The sequence below is a fragment of the Tachypleus tridentatus genome, unplaced genomic scaffold (assembly GCF_004210375.1).
Source record: "Tachypleus tridentatus isolate NWPU-2018 unplaced genomic scaffold, ASM421037v1 tig00002637_pilon, whole genome shotgun sequence".
NCBI lineage: Eukaryota > Metazoa > Arthropoda > Merostomata > Xiphosura > Limulidae > Tachypleus > Tachypleus tridentatus.
The window spans coordinates 1,316-27,346 of record NW_027467808.1 but is presented as its reverse complement, the minus strand read 5'-3'; the positions used below and the strand labels follow the sequence as shown (position 1 = coordinate 27,346).

Below are 26,031 nucleotides of genomic sequence, written 5' to 3'. Positions count from 1 at the left end.
GAGTTATTACATTGACATTTTGGACATACAGCGAATTACGTAATAGAGAGTACTTCAGAAAATGCATTCCTTTTAAATATTTTGAAAAGATTTAATACTTTTGTAACACTCTGTTGTTCAACTATAGTTCATTTGAGCCCCAAGCAAGTGGGTCAAGATAAAATAAATCTAATGTTTTTCCTGTGAGGTAAACTATTTCAATTTCATTTTGAAGTTACAACAACGTGTTATATCGTAAATACATTTTTGAAGAAATATATTCTTTTATACATATCAAAAATGTTTAGTACCATCCTGCCACTTTATAGTACAGTTACAGGTCACTTCAGCTCAGAGAAATGGATAAAGTACGCAGTTCATTAACATTATTTGTGATAGTTTCACGCTTATGGCCATTATAACTATAGTACATTTTAGCAGCAGTATGCGAATCTTTGTAGTAACCATTTAAACAAAACACGGTAAGAATTTTATATAGATAACCTGTTGTTACAACAAAGAGCCGATATTACAAGAACATTTTTAATATATTTGATATTTTTGTTTAAAATGTGAATTATGTACAGTATTTTGATACTGTAATCTTCAAAATCCCTGAATCGCGAAGTGAAAAACAACAACAACAGAATTGAAGGTCTCATTTCATGAGAAATAATAAGTTGCACATATAATATGTTATTATCTGTCTTTTAATACCGAAAATAAAGCAGATATTACATTTACTTACTGTTTAATATACTATTAATTTTCCTAACTTATGCAGGTAAACTAGGAGCAAATACACCCCACATGCTATAACATCTTTTTGAGGGACAGGGGGCGATGTCGTATTCTCGAAAATATTTACTTAGTATTTCAGTTAATATATGAGATTGCTTTTTTTGTTATTGCCCGTTTATGGATGTTTATTTGAATGCTAACTATGGAAATAAACGAATTAAATATACTGATTATAAATCTATTTTAGTGGTTATTAGCTGTAATACACATCCATTGGACAGAAGAGATAAAAACTTGTAACAAAGGATAGGAAACTGTTTCAGTTTTATTTGTTAACATAATAAACGTTAAATGTGCAATAATATAGATAAATGTACCAATAAAGAAGACATACTGTTTACAAGAATTCTAACAATAGTGGTTACATAATTCATTCTTTGGCTTAAGAATATACAACATTGGTAGTTTTTCCGAAATTAGATATGATATTAAGAGGTGTCAAATCCACCACATGACCTTTCTGGTGTCATCCTGTATCACTTTGTCATGTTTTGTGCTGACTGATCACGAAATATGGAAGCGAATAAGGAATAGGTATACACACACACATACTGGAGTTTATTTATATAAAGTCACGTGATCCCTCCAGAAATGAAGCCTTTATATTAATTATATAACTAATCACAGGATCAATCTCATGACCACTTAGGTTTCTATTGATATTTCAATCTGATCAGACAGGTTGTGGTGTCCCGACATTATAAAATTACATAAAAGCCTAATCCATCAATTAATTTAATGTTTCTTAAATTTGCCGCCTATGCATTAATGATACTTTTTTCTCAACCTGAAGATGATAATCGTTTAAATATTCATTACAGTCGAGTTGCTTTAGGAAAAGTTTTGTTACATGATGGACTAAAGCACCAAAGTTCGCACAGTTGTTTGAAGCACACAAATGCTATAAGAAGGTAGGTAAGTGCCCCAGATAGGCCCTTTAAGTCAAGGACTAACTAAGGTTATCCAAGATGACTGGCAATGCGCTCATGAATAGATGGTTTTATTTTATTTTATTTATTCGTAATACTGATTAAAATAAATATTTAGACAGCATTGTATCCAAAGTTTTTATTTAAAAACTGAAAATCAAAATGTAGCATTGAAAAGGTTTTAAGATAAATATAAAAAGTAACTTTAATGAACGTCCAAAAGTATTACGTAAACTATTTTAACATTATGTACACTGGCCCGGCATGGCCAAGCGTGTTAAGGCGTGCGACTCGTAATCTGAGGGTCGCGGGTTCGCATCCCCGTCGCGCCGAACATGCTCGCCCTCCCAGCCGTGGGGGCGTTATAATGTGACGGTCAATCCCACTATTCGTTGGTAAAAGAGTAGCTCAAGAGTCGGCGGTGGGTGGTGATGACTAGCTGCCTTCCCTCTAGTCTTACACTGCTAAATTAGGAACGGCTAGCACAGATAGCCCTCGAGTAGCTTTGTGAGAAATTCAAAAACAAACAAAACATTATGTACAGCAATATTTATAGAAGTTATAAAAAGCTATACATAAAATACAACCAGTTAATGGGCATTTTAACACTATGATAATTCAGCCGAAATAATCAGAATTTAAACAAAAGTGTTAAATAATTAGGGTTTGCTTTAAGGGCTTGATGCGTTTCGCAATATTAGAGAATGTTCCAACTGAGTGCTGTGCCTCTTTACTGCTAGTAATGCATGTTGTGTAGTGGACATTAGTCTACTAATATATCCATCATAACTGCTGAATACAGTTTCTGCTCCACTGGGAGAGTGTTATACGCTAACATCTTGTTCCCTTGCAAATACATCTCTATTCGGTTTGTGTGCTTGTCAGCCAGATATTAGTTGGTATGTACACTCATTTATATATTCAATAAGAGTCGGATGGTAGAAATTTTGTATTAGTTGCATCTTGCATGGAATGTGTACCTTCCTCAGATCATTGACATTTTCATACCGAGTTGAACTGCCATAGAGGATGCAAATGGATTACTCAATGATCCTGAAGTTAAATAAATACAAGTGGGTGGTCGGAAGAATTGTGCACATGAGTTTGAAACCCTCAGTACGTCTTCTATCAGTTCAAGATTACTTTTGTCCTGCTATTGAACTGTGATATTTTATCAGACCCAGAAAAGGCACAATGAGAAAAGAGCACACTCAATTTTTCTTTCCGTCAAGTTCAAGACAAATGGAGTTAATATCTTTTCTGTGTTCATTGTACTAATCATAACAAAATTTGCACCATTTTTCACAGCACTGACATCTTTAAGACACGTTTTACTATCAGCTTTTTCATGATATGATGCTGGCATTGGTTTGCTGTTGTATTTTTGTATATCTAATTGTCCAGAAATGACATAACCACTTTTCCTGCTGGCTAATCACAGAAAGTTACGGTATCTATAAGTACCGCAAATAATTCTTTTTTCTTGTTGCTTAAGTCCTGTAGGAATACAACAGTTTACGGATAATTTTCACTTTACCCTCTTTCCTTTCTTCTCAGGTGTGGTTTCCATCAGAATATCTTCTTTGTATGTATCACAGATATTTATTTACAGCCTTATAGCTATTAATTGGTCCAAATTATAAAATTTACAGTACTGTACTCACTAAATATTGAAGCACTGCTAAGTGCACACCACTGCGGGGTCATTAAATACTTTAACATCAAAATATACTGTTGCTTCTTGCTGAAGGGTATGTAAGAGATGTAATCATTGTCATTTGTAGTTTAGCTTATAAAGATTTTCATGTTGACTTAGAGGTTGTGCTCAGGATTTAATTTCATGTATGAAGAACTTAGCTAAGTTCTCATCAAGAATTTCATTTGAGAAGAGCAGTTGGCTGAAGAAATTTCAGCCACTCTTGATAACTTCCCTCCGTTGCTTAATCTAGGATATGAGTTTTGTTTTGATATTTTTGAAGATATGAAAGTTATCCCTTTTGATTAACTCATTGGTTGACAATAATGCCCTTTATATCTTTGGCATATTTTGTGATACCTGCTTTTTCCATGTTGTAAAAGATGTTTATCATATCTTTTTCAACATAATCATGGCTATTCAGGGCTATACGTTCAAATGATTCTTCAGCTTAGGGTTGCCCATGAATACAATCTTGGTAGAGAGTTTCTTGAAGTATAAATCAATTAAACGCACTTTTTCATATATTTTAAAATCAGCATATTCATTTGTAGAATACTGTCTTTCAAACTCTACCAGTATTATTGCCATCTTTTCAATGCTATTGAGTTCTCTGTCAACCTTGTTGTTCTATCATAACTCTTTAACTGTTTATGAGCTTGATATAGTTGCATAACAATATAATTCTTTTGTGTCTCAGGAAAGATTCAGATAAACTGAAGCCCGTCTTTGGTACTAACAAGAATAGCCTTCGTGCCCTAAACTTGCACAGGAACTTAGAGGAGTAATTGTAGTGATTCAACAAAGAACTAGTGTCAGTTTCTCTCGTACCTTAATGTAGCATGTAAAAAATTCTATAATAACAAGAATGGCCAAAGATCAGAACCACTATTTTTAAATGGAAAATAAAGTGTCAATACTCAAACATGGGAGACTCTTGGCGCACATTTCTTTTTTTCCACTCAGTAAAGGCTTTTTTCTCAAGCTGCCCGCCATATTTACTTTTCATAATTCGCAAAAAAATCCCGCTGCTGCTTGGCATGTTTACAGAAGAGCAATTTGACAGGGGTATCTTGCTGTGGTTAAGTAGAATGCATGAAAAAGGGAGTTTTGTTTCACATCAAAATCTTCAGGCATTGGATTTCTAGATCCCAGCCCAGGCAACCTTTTTGCCAGACCCAGAATCGGGCCGTTTGATTTGATCTGAACTTGAATGAATTACATTCATGTTCACATCTACCAACTTTTCTTTTCGAGACAGGTCCCGACCTTTCCTTCTTTCCACTGCTATCTTTGCCTCCACCCAAAAGACCATTTAGTGAGACATTCCCCACCCAAAAAGTCAAGAATAATAACGATAATTAATTTATTAAAATAATAATAAAAAAAAACCCACCACTTAATCCTAATAACAATCCACGAAGGGGACGAAGAGGAACTACAAAGTTCCTGAACACCCCAGTTGGAGAGAGAACTCTTCGGATTTCTCTCTCTCTAAACTGAACCCCTGCCACGTTAGTTTAGTTTAGTTTAGGGAGTTTTGTTTGGGTTTGTTTAAAGCCAGTCGTTCCAGTGAAAGAATAGAGGGAATGCAGCTAGTCATCATCACCAACTGCCAACTTTTGAGCTACTCTTTTATTAACGAATACTGCGATTGAATCTAACATAATAATACCCCCACGACTGAAAGGGCGGGCATTGTTAGTGGGATGAGGATTCGAATCCACTACTTGCCTATTACGAATCGACTGTCCTAACCATCTGACGATGCCAAGCCTGAAAGAAAAACACTAAATTTCTTGTGTAGACAATGCCTGTCGTTCTCACATATGTGCAATCCAGTCACTTTCATGAAGTAGGTTACCAATCATCTTACATAAAGCCATCTTGACGTAAAGGCCTCCCAACAATAACAAACAACGATTCACCAAATATTTCTGGCTGGTTCGACGCAAATATTTACAAAAGGTAAATAGTGATTGATCAAATGCCGTCCAAGTTACGTGTCTTTTCTTTAATTTTCCTATTGCATCCTTTAATATGGTCATTTCATTAAGATCTTTGTTTCTTTCAAAAATGAGAGGCATGATGCACGTATACAAATTGGATTTGTTAGCTTTAGCTGATTATATACACGAAAAACAGCCAGTAATATGTTTTTCCATTTCTGTAGCGACTTCGAAATTGGGGACAGCTACAACAGGTGGCCCTCAAGAATTTATGCATAAAATTGAACATCAAACAAAATTAGTGTTGTTACAATATCATTAGTGTGTTATCATTATGTACGATTACAATAGTATTAGTGTACATAGACTTACATTTAAAAGCTTCGTGATAAGAAAATGACATCTTCCACAAGTGGAAGACTAATAAGCAAGATAAACACACGAATGTGTGTATGTGTACATTGTCTGAGAAGAATGTTGGATCCAAGTTCTCCTAGGTGTTGGACTTCTGCTGATACTACACCTTTCTGAGACTTCCTTGTTTCATTACAACCAACAACTCAGGAAAGAGTTATACCAATGCCTGTCATCAGTGTTGTTACTTCTGAAATTCAACTTTAGTGTAGGTGAGGTACAAACAACTGAGAATCATTGTAGCGTTATAACGAAAAGCACCTCATTAATTCAAGACTGATATGGTTGGACAATACAGGACTCCCAGGCCTTTATCAGTCAAAACTATATCACTTCGCGCTATTTCCTGTCAATGCCACAAGCGTGTATAAAAATATTGAAGGTGTAGCTGACGAACAAGAGCTATTTTTCTAACAAGTGAGATAATAAGCACCTAATAGTTATGACTGTAGTCTATGGGACAGTCACGAACCACTCCAAGCCAGAAGATATCCTGCTAGGGCAACTAAGAATCATGGATAACTCTTGGATCAAATAGGACCAATGGACAAAGTCCCTTGAGACACTCGTTATTTTATCACTCTCTATCAGGGACAAATTATCCAATCATGGTGCAGGGTCTCTGATGATACTTTTCATCCTGTACCTATATTGTCGATGATATTTCAGCCAACTGTTTACCAAGGTTTCACAAGGGAGAGATTCTGATTCACTCTCTTGTTTGAAGCAAGGAAAATCACGCCTATTACCTTCAAGGTCATAAATAAGGAATAAGCTGATCACACATTTCTAGTTGTTCATGATGAACCAGATGGTAAATAATTAGTAATAGAGGCAAATGACAGTTTCAAGTGGTAGCCATGTTATTATTAAATTTGATCAATCATTATTAGTTAGGAATATTTGTTTATCATAAGGATTATGGAACCGAAAAGCTTTGTCAACCCTTGCTTTCTGAGTTATCAAATATAGCTTCACAATGAGAAACATCCCTGGGATTTCAGGTGAAAATTGATCAATTATTGTGTTAGAATGATCATGCCGTGGAAAAACGAATGACTGAAAGGAAGTGTCATTCGTATCTTTCGGAGCTATTGAGCAGACTTTGATTCAGTGATATTTGTCATCACTTAAGTAATAGCTTCTTAATTATTATCAGCTAGGACAGTCAGTTAGTTGAAATATTATTACTTGAAATACGGTAATTGTCATTGCTTTCTGAGACATTAAATGATATTCAGAAGGGAAAAGTATATAATACTGGATGATTTTCACTTGCGTTTCACGTTTATGATAGCTATTGTCAGTAGACATAATGTCAGATAAATTTACAATTTACATAGCCAAAAATTACGATTAGGTGTTTGCATACATGGTTAAAAATTGATGCTTTTGGCTGATATTTGTGACGATTTACTATCATATATCTATTTTCGTATCGATATTTGTTTAAGTTAAATTTATATAGAAACGTACATAACTTATACTGTTAAATATTTATTGAGACATTCCCACCTGTCCATAAAACTTGTAGAATATTTTCGAGTGTAAGAACTTGTTTGTTTGTTTATTTTGAAATTTCGCACAAAGCTACTCGAGGGCTACCTGTGCTAGCCGTCCCTAATTTAGCAGTGTAAGACCAGAGGGAAGGCAGCTAGTCATCACCACCCACCGCCAACTCTTGGGCTACTCTTTTACCAACGAATAATGGGATTAACCGTCACATTATAACGCCCCCACGGTTGGGAGGGCGAGCATGTTTGGCGCGACGGGGATGCAAACCCGCGACCCTCAGATTACGAGTCGCACGCCTTAACACGCTTGGCCATGCCGGGCCAAGGTAAGAACTAACATCATGTGTGTACGAAAACACTAGTGTATCGTCAGTATTTTTGTGCTGGCTATTTTTTCTAGAAACTCTCCTCACGCCTATGAATATAACCAACGCGACGCTCCAAGAGGTAATATATATTACTAGTTTGCTACAGTATGGGTGTTATAAATCTCGGGAGCTATGACTGTGATTTACATAACGCTTATTAATCGTAGACTTCAGATAGGTAACTCGGTGAAGAACGAAGAACACAGAGCTAGCTAGCTTCCTGTTCAGTTAATTGTATAAATATCGACTCAAAATGTGCCCCAAAGGGAGTGCGGTAAGTCTTTGAGCTTATAACGCTAAAATCAGAAGTTTGATTCCCCTCTGTGAACACAGCACATAGCCCATTTGATTTTGCTGTAAGAAAAAAAACACAAAAATAAGCTCAAAATTAATTCACTCATCGTAAATGATCAATAAGATATCAGGAAAGTTTCAAATCGCGAAGAAATCGCAAAATTAATTATAAATTCGTAAAGACTTTTTATATATAAATAAGTATATTTTTGTTTGTACATTAAAATATGTTTGTATTAAAAAGAAAACCGTGTGTGTCAATCTTGTTGACAGATATCATAAATTGGATACATATTTATTTAGCCTCTAAGTCTAAATTATCATTTTGCTCAACTTCCGGGTAATCAAAACTGTAATACGTAACATATTCTACTAACCAAACTATCCACTATTTCACGATTACTCATTTAATCTAGCAGAGATATAAAAACTCCATAGAGCACATTACTGTAATATATCCTGTTTTTTTAGCTGTGACATAATGTTCACAGCACAAGGTATATATTATTTTGTATAATTTTCACTTGATTATCATTGAACCCCAATTGTCGGCATGTATACTACCAATATATCGACAGTTTTTGTGACTGAGGATGACATTTAACGGTTCGAAGACTGAGATAAAAGGAAGAAGTTCTCCTTGCTTGATTGGGTGTTATAATGTATGATCTATATTTGTACGAATACCACTGACGTATCATGAGTTAAGACGGTTTGAACATGTCAGCAATTTGCATAACATGTTTAATGGTGAAACACTCGACTGAAATAGTATTACAGTTGTTATATTTCAATCTACTGGTGGATTTTCTGAGATAAAATGTATTGTGAAATGAGAAATTGCACATTAAAATTTATACCATAGCAACAAAATAAAAATTAATTTTGTCTCTGAGAATCCTAACTAAAATATTTCGATTTAGCTTCATTCTGCTACAAATGATTTATTTTGTTTCTTTGTTTTTAAGTAAAAATCTAGGCCCGGTATGGTCAGGTGGTTAAGTCACTCGGCTCGTAATCTAAGGGTCGTGACTTTGAATTCACACCAAACATGCTTCCATTCAGTCGCGAGGGCGTTATAATGTGACTATCAATTCCACTATTCGTTAGTAACAGAGTAGCCCATGAGTTGGCGGTGGGTGATGATGACTATCTGCCTTTCTTCTAATCTTACACTGTTAAATTAAGGACAACTAGCGCAGGTAGGTCTCTTGTAGCTTTGCGCGAAGTTCAAAACAAAACAAAGTAAAAATCTACACAATAGATTATCTGTTCTCCGTCTACCAGAAGTATCAAAATCTGGTTTCTAGTAGTAGTAATATAAGTCTGCAGACATTCCGCTGTGCTACTGAGGTCATTCATTTTGTGATACCCCTCAGTGGCTCAGCGGTATGTCTGCGGACTTACAACGCTAAAAACCGGGTTTCGATACCCGTGGTTGGCAGAGCACAGATAGCCCATTGTGTAGCTTTGTGCTTAATTCAAAAATAACAAAACAACAACAACATTTTGTGATGGATGAAAAGAAAGCCCTAAAAGTCTGATGGTGCTAGAATACAGCACATTACAAGCCATAATTTTTCAACTTAACTTGGCGACTACCAAGAGAACTTGCACTCATGTCAGGAGTAATCTGTTATACTCTAATAATGTTGTGATAGTATTTGCTGCAAAATACGTAAAATGCCAGTTACGTGAAATATATATGTGTGTGTCTGTGTAAAAATCATATAAAGTCATTTACGCGTGTTGTTTAACAAGAACTAATTAAATATACAAGACACAACTGTTAAACCTGCATTTGAATTGAAATACATTTTAATCAAAACTTTAAGTCTATGCAATATGAATTTTAACTACAATTACTTAATTTGGTAGTACTATTTTCAATAATACTGATTGAATATATTTGTATTTTTACATTATTCATCAAATATTGGTTTCATTGTAGTATAAAAGTAACCAAAAGTCACTTTATATATAAGACAAATTACAGTTTTATCTGATGTTTTTTTTGGTGAAAGTGAAACAAAATTTTACTAATAGATTTAATCAAAATATTTATGACATGGTGAAATTATCAACATTGCATGATATTAACTGAAAAAAATCACATGAATTGTAAGCTTAGTGAACTCAATGTTTTAATTGGTTACGATTGAATATTTTCAGTCATAAAGACTGTCGGACTTCTACTTCGAATTCACGTCACACCAAACATGCTCATTCTTTCAGCCGTAGAGGTGTTATAATATGACAGTCAGTTCCTCTATTCGTTGGTGAAAGTGTAGTCCAAGAGTTTGCAGTGGAAGGTCATAACTAGCTCCCTTACCTTTAGTTTTACGCAGCTAAATTAGTAACGGCTAGCACAGATACGTATTGTGCAGCTTTGCGCGAAATTCGGAACAAACAAACATCTATACTCCATTCATGACGGGTATCAAAACCTGGTTTCTTCTGGTATAACTCTGCAGCCATATCGTTGTCACTGAGGAACTTATATAAAGAGTAATTTAATTTTATGTTTTATTGACTATAAAAGATATACTTTTGCTACTTTGTTAAAGGATTATTTTAAAACTATAACCTAATCAGAACTTCCTGTAAAAATGTTTTATTTTGTCATATAACAAGTACTTTATTCTTATTCTTATTGTCGTTCATTTGCAGTAATTTGTTGTAAAAAGGATATTTCAATGTTATGATTATTTTGTCTATTGTAATTGTTGAATGTTTTTGTATTGTACCATTATTGAAGAATTTTTGTTGTATCGTATCATTGTTGAATATTTTTAACTATATTATGGCTTTGTAAATTCAAAGAGTAACTTCGAGACTGATAAAAGAGTTACCATTCTCTATTTATTTATTTCTATAGTGTTAATATTTATTGTAATTACTTTATTTGTATTAAATACATACAGGTTTCCACATAACACGTATTCAAGAAAATTTGTTAGGTTAGTTTTATTTCAAATTACCACTATTTTTTTTCTTCAAAGCTAAGCGTATCTGTTATCACCCATTAAGAATATTACTACATGTCAGCTTGTACGGGTAATACGGGTAAAATGGAATGAGAATAATGAGTTACGTGATATCTCACTACATCAGGTAAATAAGAAAATTCGTGTTAAAAAGCAATATTTAGTTTATTTAGTATTTATCTGGTCTTCACATAGTGTGCATTTTGGAAATCTATTACCAAACAAGAGGGTTTTACATTGTAAAGCAAGCACGCAAAATTTATTTTTCTCTTTGTGTTTAATAAATATTCCCTTCATAGAGTGTTATATGTTTAGTCCAGTCTGATTAATATTTAATTTAAATTCAGTCAATTACATTACACTATTTTCTGAAATAACCATATCTTGTTCGAATTGCTTGTTTGGCATATTTAAACAAGGAAACGTGTCTGCCTAAAATATAATTGATGTGTGTGTTTCCTAATCTAGATAAGCGACTCTGAGCAACAGATAACCGCAAGATAGTTTTCATCAATTTTAAGTATGAATACTTTCTACCTGCAAAAGTTACTGTTATTATGAGTGTCTCACCAATTCTGAAAGCAATCCAAAAGCTAGGTTATATTTCCATAATTTAATAGAAAAAACATAATTATTCGAAGAAGAACAATCGTGCCTTAAATAAGTGCAAGTAACAACACTGTTATGAAATTTTATGTTAACTTGCTTGTTTTATTCAAAGTGCGTTGATACGCTGTGATGGCGTTGGGTTAAAGATCAATTACTTGCGCTAATGGTTGCTCACTCCTATAACCGACGTTGTATATATATATATATATTTAGTATCGTTAAATGTGTATATCAGAATAAATACGACGAAAGATCTTAGTTGATAAATTTTTATTTATGTTTTATTTGCAAACCTTTTCATCATGCTTGTTTTTATTCCGATATCTTTCGGTTAATGAACCTGATACGTCACATCATGATACATCTAATTACTAAATTGTGTTTAAATAATATACTTGTTATCGAATACAATATATAAATGTTTAATAACTTATGAGAGTCTTTGATTTGTTTGACTATGGGTAAGCACAAAGCTACACAAACGGCTGCTTGTGTTGTGCTCACCACGGGTACCGAAATATGGTTTTTTAGCCTTCAGACTTACCTCTGTGCCACTGAGATGGCATTGTAAGAGTGGATTGTTTGTTTGTTTGTTTTCTTATAGTAAAGCCACATGGGGCTATCTGCTGAGTCCACCGAGGGGAATCGAATCCCTGATTTTATTGTAAGCGTCATTCTGTAATCTGTTTGTGTAATTTTCCGGGATGTTTGTATTTTTTTCTAATTTCCAAAATATTTATTAATTTTTTTTATATTTTTATTCATATTTCCTTTGCTTTATTTTTCGTGTGCTTGTTTCGACCGAACTAAAATATGAATCAATAAATAATTAACCGTTGTCACTGAGAACATTGTGAAAAAAATGAGCATGTATTTCTTTTTTGTGGCTACTATTGTCCTTTAAAATAAATAAACACTAAAAATATTTGTAAAAAATATCATTTTCAATACTAAACAGACTCATCTTGTAACATGTTTTATGGATCATGCTTTAATACTAATATAATTTCGTAGCCGTTTGTTGGAGAAACCGGTTGAACGCGGTCCTGTGGTTAACGTACCGGCTTGTTGCTCTGCCTACTACATGTTAGTATCCCGTCAGCAGAAAACAAAGAACGCGATCCACAAGTGCGTTATAAACATGACAACCAAATACTATTATTCAATCAAGTAAACTTATTTCAAGAGTTGCCGATGTATACCATTCAATAGATTATCGGTTCCAGATTAGGATGGGCCAGCACAATAGCCAGTGAGTAGTTTTGTGGGAATAGTCAAAAGCAAACGAAGTATAAAAAAACAATATGCGTGTCTCTTGATACAGTATAGTATTAGCTTCAACTTACGTACTTGTTTAGTTTATAACCTGTAAAAAATTTGCTCAAGGCGTGTTTTTAAACAGACAAAAGGAGTTCGGAAGTGAATATATAAAGACACTGCACAGAAATAATTAAACATGGACCATTAAGTAACTTATTACAACAGTCTTCAGTTCTTCAACTCCAAAACATTTGGTACAGCATATAGACTGAGACTGAAAAAATACAAAAAAAACATTTACTCGAATATTTATTTTGTAATTACTATATTTTAGAAACATTTTTTTTTTATTTCTGATTCAAGTGATGTGTAAACTAATAGATAAACAATATATTATCATGCAATTTTTTTTAGAATTGTAAAACTCCTTAATCCATATATGTTAATAATAAAACAATATGGAACTTTAGTAGTCTGTTCCCAAGAGTATATAATGGAAATTCATATGCCACAAAAGTTACAATATCGCAAGTCAGACATTTAAGAAAACTGGACATTTAAGCATAGAGGTACAAAATTACGAAGTTGTTTATCCCATAATGAATGATATTAGGCATTAAAAAATGTGTTTCATTGGACCGTTTAACTTCATAAAGAATTTTATGGTATACCTATTACAATTTCAAAACCATAAAACTGCCTGCTTTATATCACGTTCTTACATCTAAGCAGTTAAGTTGCTTAACCTGAACTTACTTTGGATATGAAAGATGATTTTAGTGGGACTTCTATTTGAAGGTAAATTATTGAGCAATCTTACATAAAGGTTCAGGAAGGTCAGAATAACAACTGGATAAATAAATAACGTCCTTATGACATTATTCAAACAGTCAAAATAAAATATATTTTAAATATTTATGCAAAAAAGTATTTATAAGCATATCTGATATTGTACTGATAGGCTGCAAGACGTGCAAAAAAAAACACATAAATATGTGCTTAGGGCCCAGCATAGCCAGGTGGCTAGGAAGCTCAATCAAACTTTGTTACCAAGCGGTATGAATTCGAACACGCTGATGCAAACACACAGGCATATATCATATTTATCACTGTAACAATGATCTTTAACTACAATTCCTTCAAAATGATAGGATATCAAGTAGAAAGAAAAACAGACTAAAGAAGGAATCCTCAGAACCGGGCATACTACTTCTATACAAAAAGTATATATTAGCACAATACATTTAAAGTCAAAAAATGGAAATATTAAATACATGTACTTCTAAGTAATAATCAATGGGTCAAAACAGAAGGAATATGCTGCTCACCAAAACAAAGTAGATACTACACTTATTATACAATATCTCCCATAATAATAAATATGTGATTACAGACGACCTCAGCAGCAGAAACATAATTTTTGGTTGTTGAACATCAAATGCTAATAGAATAAATCTACTGACATTCTGGAAGATTCGGATACCTACCTATTAAACGATACAACACACACCAGTGATATATACCATCTGGTAAATATTCACCAACATTAATAAACAAATTTCTAACATTCAATGTAGAAAAAGATTCAAACAGCAACCATTTACCACATAGAATGTATTCGATCTTTCACCGCACCATAATAAAACACAACTCCCAGAAATATGCAACTACAAAAAAGCAAACTGGAAGAAATATGTGTGTGTGTGACTGCTAAGCGGAACTGCATTGTGAACACGGACTAATAGTGCGATTATACATAAGTGAAACTAGTGAAAACATGAGCTAATATTATCCCATGAATTTAACAAAACACAAAAGGAGTATGTTAATTAATCCGAGGAAAATTGACAAAATGTAACATACTGTAAGTAATGTAACAAGGGTTATTTTATTGGCTTTAGTAAGAGTGCAAACAAAATAACAATTCCTGATAAGGAGGAAGAGGACTGTGCTAAAGCTGACCTTTCCTGGTCCAAAACATATCGATAAAGGTTATGATGATAATGACTTAAGTAGATGATATTTATTTAGAATTTCGAGGTACATTTACATTAGATATCGATTAATAATTGCAATCCTATTATAATAATTAATACTTTTATTATTTTAAACAAAATGATCAAATATTGTATCGGTAATAACTGAGTTTTAGCTTCTGGTATTTAAATTCGTGTCACAATATATAAAAATACTCAAGAAAATGTGTTTAAGTTTGTTTTACGACGTATCGCACTTGTTAAAGGTATTAGAATTCATGTTGCAACATGTAAAAAGTGCAAAAAAATCTTATTTAAATTAATACAAAAGTATCTAAAAATTGTAAAGAAGAAAAATCTTAAACTCTTATTACAGTATAACAAAAGTAAAACTGGCATACCAAATAGTGTCTACTAGAAGCTTTGTTAATATGTGTTTAGTTGTCACATATATCTTTAAGAAAGGGAAGTAATATCATAGGAATACTTTTTTGAGTGCTAAAAGTTTAGACGAGTAGGCAGGTCGATCTATGATTTTCTTTCAAAGCTATCTTAAAGATTATGTACGTTATTCTCTATTTCATAATAAAGTAGTTAATTACACAAAGAGAGATAAACACATGTACATATTCAGCTTACCACATGTTAACATCACATAAAAACTCTAGTGTAGTAATACTAGCCAATGATTCACGGTAGTCTGCCAATACCGACTTAAGCTGGAAATATAAGTAATAATAATCATTAATCCTAAGAATAAGTAAAATATGTTCGTTTCATATATGGTTATTATAGTTATTTTACAAAATTCTCAATCGGCTTGATTTCGATAAGGCAAATATTTTAGGTTCTAAAAGGTGCACATTTATTTTTAAATGTTTATTTATAGCTCAAGACAGTATTGAGTATTATGGTGTAAAATACCTAAATCATGATCAGTACTTCTAAAAATACTAAACAACAGTAATGAATACTGTTCTATTTCGTTTTGGTTTTGTTTTTACATGGGAATTTCTTAATAATAACCATACTTAGGACTGCGATTCAAGAAAAAGTAACTGATATAACGGTTAAGCATACTTTAGAACAAGCAACTGATTTTATACAACAATTTTTCTCATTTTCCCACCCCTTTACAGAGTGGGACAAACAATAGTACAAATTATAATTGGTGATCTTAACATTGGAATCATGGACATCACAGGCTGGTTATGATTTAATGGTTAGCGTTCTTGGATTGTTAATATAATAATTCACGTTTCGCAGCATTTTGCCGTATAAATGCACATGCAATTAATGGTTGCAAGTGCAATATAAAAATGACAGATAAATCACGGTATTCTTTCAAGCAAGAGTGATTGCTACTGACCACATGCATTCCCTCTAGCCTAATGTCTCGAAAGTAGGAACAGTTATGAGCTGATAAATCTTGAAGGAAAAATTATTAATGTTTACCTCTATATAAAAAAGAGAAAAAAGACATTATTTTTTCAAATACATAAAAATGTGTTACATAATAAATACTGTTATGTTTTTTGCAACTGAAGATATAATCAGATGACTTTTTCCTTAACGTTGACATAAAATCAGCTCCAATTAATGCAAACAAATAACGTTTCCCAAAGTTAATATAAAAAAGATATTTTGCACAAACTTACATATGAGAACAGTAATAATGTACGATATACAAATATGTATTTTTTCGTTCAACACCTTTTAGTTTTCATTCATATTAACAACAAGTCTCTAAGTTAACTGTATCAATTGTGTAATTGTTAGTAAAAGTAGAATCTACGAGAGATCCGGGAGTTCGTAAGAATTAAAATAAAATATAGAGATCTGTAGGGCTTGATCTAAGCTGTCTTTTGTTTGGCTTTATCTATGGATTTAGTGGTCATAATGATTTTAGATCTTCCCAAAGTTAATCATTCTGACCTCTCTGTCTACTACTGCTCACGTTCTCGGACAGTTTTATGAATATATCCGGTCTGCAGATTGGCGTGCTTATCTTGAATTACGGAAACACAGGAAGTTTGTCACCAAGAGATACACTTACATGGCCTGGTTGACTCAGAGACTCTTTGTTAGTGTGTTAGATACTGCAGTAAAATGTAAAATATATTCGTACCTCTGATATAGATTTTATGTTCGATGTCCGTTTCGGACAATGTTTCTGAAGAAACTGTAAAGAGAATCAATTAATTCAGTTAAAGTTTGAAAGCAGAAAAAAAAGTGTTCCTTTAAAAAAAGAGATTCGAAAAATGTTTCGAGTTTTCAATGTCAAAAATACTTTAATAAATATATTAAAATACAGTGTGTTTTAACGAATTCAATAATTTTAGGATAATGGTACTTATGAGAAAAATTACTCTGAATCGAATACTGTTTGATAATTAGTTTCTAATCATACATGTATAAAACGTCACTTTTGAAATTTAACATGAAAATTTCATACACAGTAGAAAATGTGATCACTGCGTTTGTTTGTTCAATGTTAAGCACAAAGCTACATAATGGGCCTTTTATGCTCTGTTCACCTTGGGTATCGAAACCCGGTTTATAGCGTTTAAGTCCAGAGGCATCCCGCCGTGAGATTTTTGTTGTAAGTGACACAACAACACAATGAAACTTCGAGTTTTGTTAGTTTTACTGGGAACTCTCATGTCCCGTGTGATAAAATAACAATTGAATAGTGATAACACTTAAATTCCAGGTTTCCTACATGATTTTTCCCTTTATTGGAACCGCTAACAGAAACAAATAAAGAAGATTTGCTTGTTTTGTTTTTGTTCTACTGCATAGTCACTCTTATATTCTAATACCAGGAATTTTTTTATAAATCTCAAATAAAATAATTAGCAAAATTAATGAAAAACGCCTGATACCCGAGGAATAAGGTAATGTGACATATCACGAGATTATACACATATTGCAGTGGTTCTTAACCAGGGTTCAATCGAACCCCAGGGGTTCGGTGAGTCAGTCTCAGGGGTTAGGCGGAGGTCAAGACACACACACTGTGTGTGTGTCCGTTCCGTTCACCCCACTCGTATCATTCGTAACGTTATGCTCCACTTGGCCATCATTGGCTGCGGCTGATCACGTTACATCACTTGGCCTTAATATCTGTGCTGCAGGGACTTCGTGCGCTTAGCAATCGACTTGTGAGTGTAGTAATCGTGCGTCATTTGTGATTTTTTCCTAATCTTTCAATTCCTTCATACTAACTGTGTCGAGCAAAAACAGAAAGTGGTTGGATGAATACGTACAATATGGTTTCACGTGTATAACGGAATATGATGGGAGTCAGCGTCCTCAATGCATGATTTGCAATGCCAAGTTGAGCAATTCTAGTCTAGCACCGGCAAAACTAAGAGAACACTCCCTAAAGCTGCATGGAGATGGGAAATACAAGAACACAACGATTGCTGAATTGAAGGTAAAGAAAGCCAGGTTCGATGAAAAGGCTACTTTGCCTGTTCTCGGCTTTGTACCCATCGACAAATCGATCCTCACAGCATCGTACGAATTTGCGTACTTGATCGCAAAGCAGGGCAAACCACACACCATTGGTGAAGCACTCGTAAAACCAGCTACGTTGAAGATGGCGAATATCATGCTGGGAAAAGCTGCTGAAAATAAGTTATCCCAAATTCCTCTTTCATATGACACCATCAGCAGCAGAATAGATGACACGAGCGATGACATCTTGGCTCAAGTAGTTGCAGATTTGATTTCAAGCCCAGCAAAATTCAGAGACCACCGACGTTTCTAGTCTAAGCCAGCTTGTTGTATTCGTGCGCTATGTAAAGAACGACGAGATAAAAGATTTTTTTTTATTTTGTAAGCCTCTTACAACAACAACTAAGGCAGCCGACGTGAAGAAACTTGTGGATAACTTCTTCAGAGACAACGATCTTTCTTGGGATATGGTTTCTGCAGTTTGTTCGGACGGAGCTCCAGTCATGCTAGGACGAAACTCTGGTTTTGGTGCGCTGGTGAAAGCCGTTTTACCACACATCATTGTAACGCACTGTGTTCTGCACAGGCATGCGTTGGCAACAAAAACTTTGCCTTCAAAACTGGCAGAAGTATTAAAAATTGTAGTGGAATGTGTGAACTTTGTGCGAAATAGTGCCCTGAAGCACTGCATCTTCAAAGAGCTGTGTAATGAAATGGGTTCTGAATTCGAGGTACTTCTGTACCATTCTAACGTTCGGTGGTTATCCCGTGGAAAGGTGCTGAATCGTGTTTTTGCCATGCGTGTGGAATTAGCCCTGTTTTTGCTAAAGCACCAACATTGTCATGCAGATTGCTTCAAAAAATCTGAGTTTATTCTCATTTTGGCGTACATGGCCGATATCTTCAATGCTTTCAATCATCTCAATCAATAAATGCAGGGCGGTGGAGTCAACATCATCGAAGCGGAAGAAAACCTGAAGGCTTTTCAAAAAAGGCTACCGTTATGGAAACGACGAACATAGAATGATAATTTCGCAAACTTTCCCTGCTGGACGACTGTGTAATTAAGATCGAAGATGTGTCTGAAATCGGAGACATTTCTGTACCCGTGGAACTGAAGCAAGCAATTGCCATGCACTTAGATGAGCTCGCAAAGTCTCTCGACGGATACTTCCCCACCAGAGAGTCATATCAAGTATGGGTGAGACAGCCGTTCACGTTTAGTGTAGGGACAGCAGATGTCAATAATGAATACCTCGACGAAATCATTAAACTTCAGCAGAGCCAGGTTTAACAGAAATATTTCAGAACAACAACGCTCTCAACGTTTTGATGTCACCAAATCATAGCGTACCCTCTTATTGCTAAGAAAGCCCTTGAGATACTCATACCGTTTGTTACAACGTATCTTTGCGAGCAATCATTTTCGAGAATGATAGACATAAAAACGAAGAAAAGGAACAGACTTTGTTGCGAAAATGATATGAAAGTGGCAGTTGCCAAGGTGAAGCCGTGCATTTCTGAACTTGTCTCTGAAAGGCAATAGCAAAAGCCACATTGATTTGCAGAAACATTCAATGAGTTATGTTTTTGTTTTTGTGTGAAATTCATGTTCTGTTGGTTTTGTTCTTTGAACACAGTGATATTGCGTGCAACTGATGCATGATTCATTTTGTGCACTAATAAAATGTCTGCTTATGTTTTGAATTTGAAAAAATCATATTTCATTTTTCCAATTACGAAGGGTTCAGTGAATGCAAGTACGAAACTTCCGGGTTTAGTACTTCCAACAAGGTTAAGAACCAATGATATATTGTTTCTGTTGGAATATCAACAGTATTACACACATTTGATTATCTGTTAAGTCTAACTGTCTGCGATAATGAAAATCCCAAGTTTATTGAGCATAAAATATTACTAAAGAATAAAATTAAAACATATACAATTTTACAGTATACAAAAGGTAATAAAGGAAACGATATTAGATCTGTAAAAAGTAACATGATTACCTGTAGTGTATAGTATCTATCATGTCATAACCAAGATAAATTTCCTCTTGAGATTAGATTTCAATACAATCGATTGACGATAAGATTAAGAAGTCTCATACTGAGCTGTTCCTTTCCTGCTATAATTGGATTCACTAACAAGACGTGTGTCAACTCTTTCACGTATATCTTTGTTACGTAGTATTCTACTGTTTTCATGATGGCTGAAGGTGACTGGATGTCCAAGAGAGACGATAGTAGCAGATTTCTGAAGTCTAAATTTTGATGGTCTTTGTGTCTCCCAGACATATTCTTTGGTGCATTTACACTTAACTCCAAATATGACACGTTTCTGTTTACAATAGACATAAATTGTCGTCTTCTTAGTGGAAAGCAATGATCTCTGAACTTTGTCCAGCAATGGGAGTTAGGCCACTTACCACTGACTCACCGCAGGCGATGGGAATATGACTTTTCATTTTTTGTTAAAATATGTTAAATTTTGTTAAAAGATCCGAACTACGTGTCTGTCACAATTTTGGTGAACGCTTTATAAAAATTCTGGCATGTATAATGGAATAGTTGTGAGTAGCTTTTCCGTCTTGAGATTTTATGTACAAAGATGTATTGTCTGCTCCGGTAGGTGTGATCTGTTTTTGTATTACATGGGAAGAGTACAATTTATTTTGAATATGTCATTTGGATGTTTTAAACAGGCATTGAAAACGTTTAACATAATATGATTGATTAATGGTGGATGGCATGAGGTGTAATTTAAATACTGGTTATTGTACACTGGTTATCCTTAAATTGTGGTGAGATCTTGGGAATTTTGATTACTAGGGTGATGAGAAAATATTTTTCCCTTGTTTTCGATTTCTACTAGAAATTTAATAGAAAACCAATGCTAATTATGCTACTTTTTAGACTTACTCATGGTATCTTTTACAACCTTTTATGCTGGCACTTATCATTAGTAAACAACCTTTTACAGAAGATAGATCTAATAATTTAAGTCTTTTAAACATTTTCCTTCTGAAATGCCCCACAATAGCACAACGGTATGTCTGCGGACTTACAACGCTAGAAACGGTGTTTCAATATACATGATGGAGAAAGCATAAATAGCCCATTGCGTAGCTTTGCGCTTAATTGCAAACAAAAAACAATCTTCGTAGAATTTATGAAAACATTTACAGACAATCACTGATACAGCTGTTTTCTGTTAAAAGCATCGAACATTTAACTGTGGTTTATTCCACCAGTTAGGTAATATTGTAAATAAATTCACGATGGAAATCGTTGAAAAACTTTCAGAAAGATACTTACTTGTCTGATATGCACCGTAGTAATCATTCTTTCAATCTGATTTTGCATAACCTTTTGGTTTTTCAGTAGAAAAACCTAAATATTATATATATACATATATATGATATTGTATTATGGTTTCAAGAGTAAAAAATAAATAAAAGGTAATCATAATTTGTAAAAAAACAACTACTTTTAAGATTTGACTATAAACAAAATACCACAAAGATATTTCTACCTATTAATATAATCTTCTGGTGCAATAGTGTGATCAAACTCGATCTATGAAATTACTATTATGAACTGCATGTTGTTTTCAGAAAGTATAACAGATACATTTAATACAAGCTAATGTATTCATCTTTTGTCCAGGTTATGAATTTTAAAATATTGTGGGGACTGGATGCTGTGATAAAAAATGTTAAATTTCGTACTATTTATTTATACCATAACATGTTATTACGGTGTTTATTATTACTTCACCAAACGTTTTGTATAAGCTTTAAAAATCACTATATATATATATACATAAAAGATGTGTAAATGTAGACACCATGTAAGCTAGTCATTGGAGTTCGACTTCATCCAATGAACGACAGATTTATTTAGTTATTTATGAACTCAAGATCATACTGTCGTGAATGGAGTACACAAGTCACTAACACGAGGAAATTTATACTTAGAAAGAAGAATTGACTCTGAGACTGAGACTCAAAACATAACACTTTAATGCAACATATTAAGATAATCGACTACATCAAAACTACCGTAGGTATCTTGAAAATGTTCGTTGTTAAAATTACAAAATTCTTCTATCAGAACAGATAACTGTTCCTCAAATAAGCATTCTAAACATCCATTAATTAACTTAATACTGCCAGTAAGTTACCAATTAAAGTATTGATTGAAAACTCGCAGACATAACGTTTGTTAAACACTGTACATTAAATTTCTAACTACATTATTCAACTGTGAGAGAGATGACAATAATTACTTACCCGAAGCCTAAACGAAAAAATGTAGAAACGTAGCACCATTTGTGCTACCATCTGTAGCACCAGAACTAAATCTGCTATTTAGTTAATGTTAACTTACGTAAAAGATAATAAATACTTAATAACATCAATAATGTAGATTAAGTGTTGAGAACCTCATTAATTAACATGTCCCATGTTCCAAACTATCATCACACAAACTTTGGCTGAGATTGATACAGCGACAAACGAGTAGTTAGATAAGGGACAAACAACCATCTACATTAATGGTTTAGTTGTTAATAATATTTAATAGTCTTTTTGATGTAAGTAGATGACACCATCTATGAATCTAATTAATGTTAACTTACATCAAAGATAATAAACTCTTGATAAAAGCAATAATGGAAGATGAAAGGGTTGTCAAACCACCATTAACATGCTCCTTGTACCAGACTATAATCCCATAAAGTTAGGTTAAGGTTGGTACAACGACCTAGGTGTAGTTAGATAAGAGAGAAACAGACACAAGCACACAAATTTTTGTGCTTTATATATATATATAACATAACATAAAGTTTAAGGACAGACAGGAACAACTTTATCCATCTCGGCTGTTTCATTTTTTAGATTAAACTAAAACTACCAAATAAATAAACAAACAAAAATCTTAAAGTTAGCTCTTATTCGCAGAGTTATCAAGTATACTTTTAAATTCACTTCAATTTCTGCTTCCACAACATTCTAAGGCATTCCATTTTAAATGCCAACAACTTTGTTAGAATATTCTTTCATAATGTTGTTAAGGTTATATCTATCCAAACTATATTTATAATTTAAATTATGATAACTCCCGTGGATCATCCTGCATTTATTATAATTAAAACCATTTGCCACATATTTGCCTAACTCAATAAATTATCTAAATCCTTTTGCAAAGCCCACCGCTAGTCCAGCAGTATGTCTCCGGATTTACAACGCTAAAATCAGGGGTTCGATTCCTCTCGGTGGGCTGAGGAGATAACCCTTTGTGACTTTGCTATACAGAAAACAAACAAACAAACCTTTTGTAAATCAGCAACATTCTCTTAACAGCTAACAACACCCAAGATCTTAATATCAACAGCAAATTGTAATAATTTATTAACCATTTCTTCATCTATATCACTGATGTAAATCAAAAGAGCAAAGATCATAAGACTGAACCTTGAGGTACCTTCCTTGTATCATTAATATAGATTGATTGAACTCCATTTATAACAACCCTCTGCTTTCTTCCATCAAACCATTCTTCTGTCCAATTAGCTAACCTATCCCTCTTACCTAAATTGAACATTTTTGCAGGTTTTTTATGTGGCACCTTGTCTGAAAATCTAGATACACTAAACTTACACCCGTATCTTTAATCTAAGTATTCAGTATCATTTCCAAAGAACGTCAAAAGATTTGTAAGGCAAGATGTTTCCTTACTGGAACCTAGTTCAATATCCAATAAAATTCTAAAGTTGTTAAATGATACTGTAGAACATCTTTCATCAGATTTTCCAAAACTTTTATCACAACTAACGTAATAATAATAGGCCTGTAATTACTGGGACAATTTCTATTAACTTCCTTAAAAAGAGAAGTGACATTTGCTAACTTCCAATCCTTTGAACTTAAAAAATAGCATCAAGTGGTTTACATATTCTATCCTTAACTTCCTTGAAAACCCTTGAGGAAATATTATCTTCCAAGGACCCCTATCGTTATTTTTTAAACTTCTAAATATTTTTATCAGGCCCACAAATAACGTAATTATATTGTTGGACCTTATTGTCATCTATCAACTGTTCAATAATGTAATTAAAAATATTTATTGTTAATGTTTTACATTTTTAACCAAACTTTTTTTTCACACATTCATTCAGACGTTTTAATTTCCTGTTAACCAACTTTCTAGATGCACCAGCCAGATATATTTTTGTTTTGAAATACGGTTGAAAGTTAAACATGAATTTTGACTTTTTTCACTGTGTACGGATGGTTGAAAGACGTTATTCATCTTATACACAGAATTCCGTGACCAACACTCCTTGAGAAAGTGAGGTTTTGTTTGTTGCTAAGTTGTAGCCTTAGTAGCAAATGAACCAGTTTTTGGCATTAATCACATTCTCTACTCCATTACTGACAGTTACCCATTGTTAAACATTTAATAGAATAAAATGTTTTTTTCCTTACAAACCACTTTTAAGAGTAGAAAATATTTAAAGTTTGTTTCCTCTATTCCTCAGAGAAATTCCAAAATGCCAAGAGCAGCTACGTTAAATTAAATAGACTTTCTGGACATTTCAGAACGTTTAGTCTCAAACTGCTGGACAGGATACAAAATGTTATATAGTAAAATACATTAGCATACTTAAAGAAATACATTATTTTGTGGAAGGTTACCAAATTGGTAGTGTGACATTTTTCAGAACCCGACGATGTCGAAACACACTCATGACTCCTCTGCTAGCATCCATCCAAGTTGAAAAAGATACGCCCTATGACACTATCCTCCTCAAACTTGAAACAATATTACCATATTGAAAGTATTCTCCATGTTGCAGTCAAACATAAACTCGCCTAAACAATTAATATTCAATTAATAAAGGTTTGGAGCTCGCTGCAAACTGTGGTATCCATTCCTTAATTACTCTTAAAAAGTCCTTGTTATACATGTTGTCAACATGTTTCAAAATCGGCTTGAACTAATATAATGAATTTTGGATGGCCAGACTTGTGCACCTAATTAGTACATCTAATATGTTTTGGAGAGCTAAAATGTTTTAAAATTCATACTGAAAAGTCTGTAAAATTTATATCGTTTTACCCTCATTCCATATAATTTCGACACAATCCGGCTGGTTATCATTATAATCATCATGTTTTTTGATAAGATAAGTCAGGAATAGTCACAATTAATTATTCACCTCTCCCCCATAAACATAATAAGGAAATTGGTGGAACATATTTGGTTGGTACTCAAGATATGAACTTATATTATTAGTCACCCGTGTGTTGTAAACATTCTTATGGTAGAGTTTGATTTAAATACAATTATCACATCTATGCCGAAGACAAGGTTTGGTTTGTTTTGAATTTCGTGTAAAGCTAGCCGTCCCTAATTTAGCAGTGTAAAACTAAAGGGAAGGCAGTTAGTCATCACCACCCACCGCCAACTCATGGGCTACTCTTTTACCAACGAACAGTTGGATTGACCGTCACATTATAACGCCCCAACGAGGGTGAGCGTATTTGATACGATGAGGATTCGAACCCGCGACTCTCGGATTACGAGTCGAACGCCTTAACCCACCTGGCCATGCTAGACCCGTCAGAGCTACATCACACCACTGCAGTGAAAGTTCAAACTCAGAGAGAAGCAAGACTGTACCCATAACACCTTTTATCTTATATGATAAGTGTACAACACAATATATTTTCCAAAAGTAAACACATATAAACTGTTTACATTCTGTAGAGAAAGAAGATCATTTTA

At 33.7% G+C, this 26,031-nt stretch overlaps 1 long non-coding RNA gene across 1 annotated transcript; it reads right to left on the bottom strand.

The window, feature by feature from the left end:
* Window positions 1–11,795: 11,795 nt before the first annotated feature.
* Window positions 11,796–21,625, bottom strand: LOC143243680 (uncharacterized). The gene is made up of 4 exons (XR_013024704.1): window positions 21,556–21,625; window positions 16,905–16,958; window positions 15,416–15,495; window positions 11,796–13,074 (listed from the first exon to the last, which is right to left on the bottom strand). It is a non-coding gene; the product is annotated as an uncharacterized LOC143243680 (long non-coding RNA).
* Between the last annotated feature and the right edge of the window lie 4,406 nt (window positions 21,626–26,031).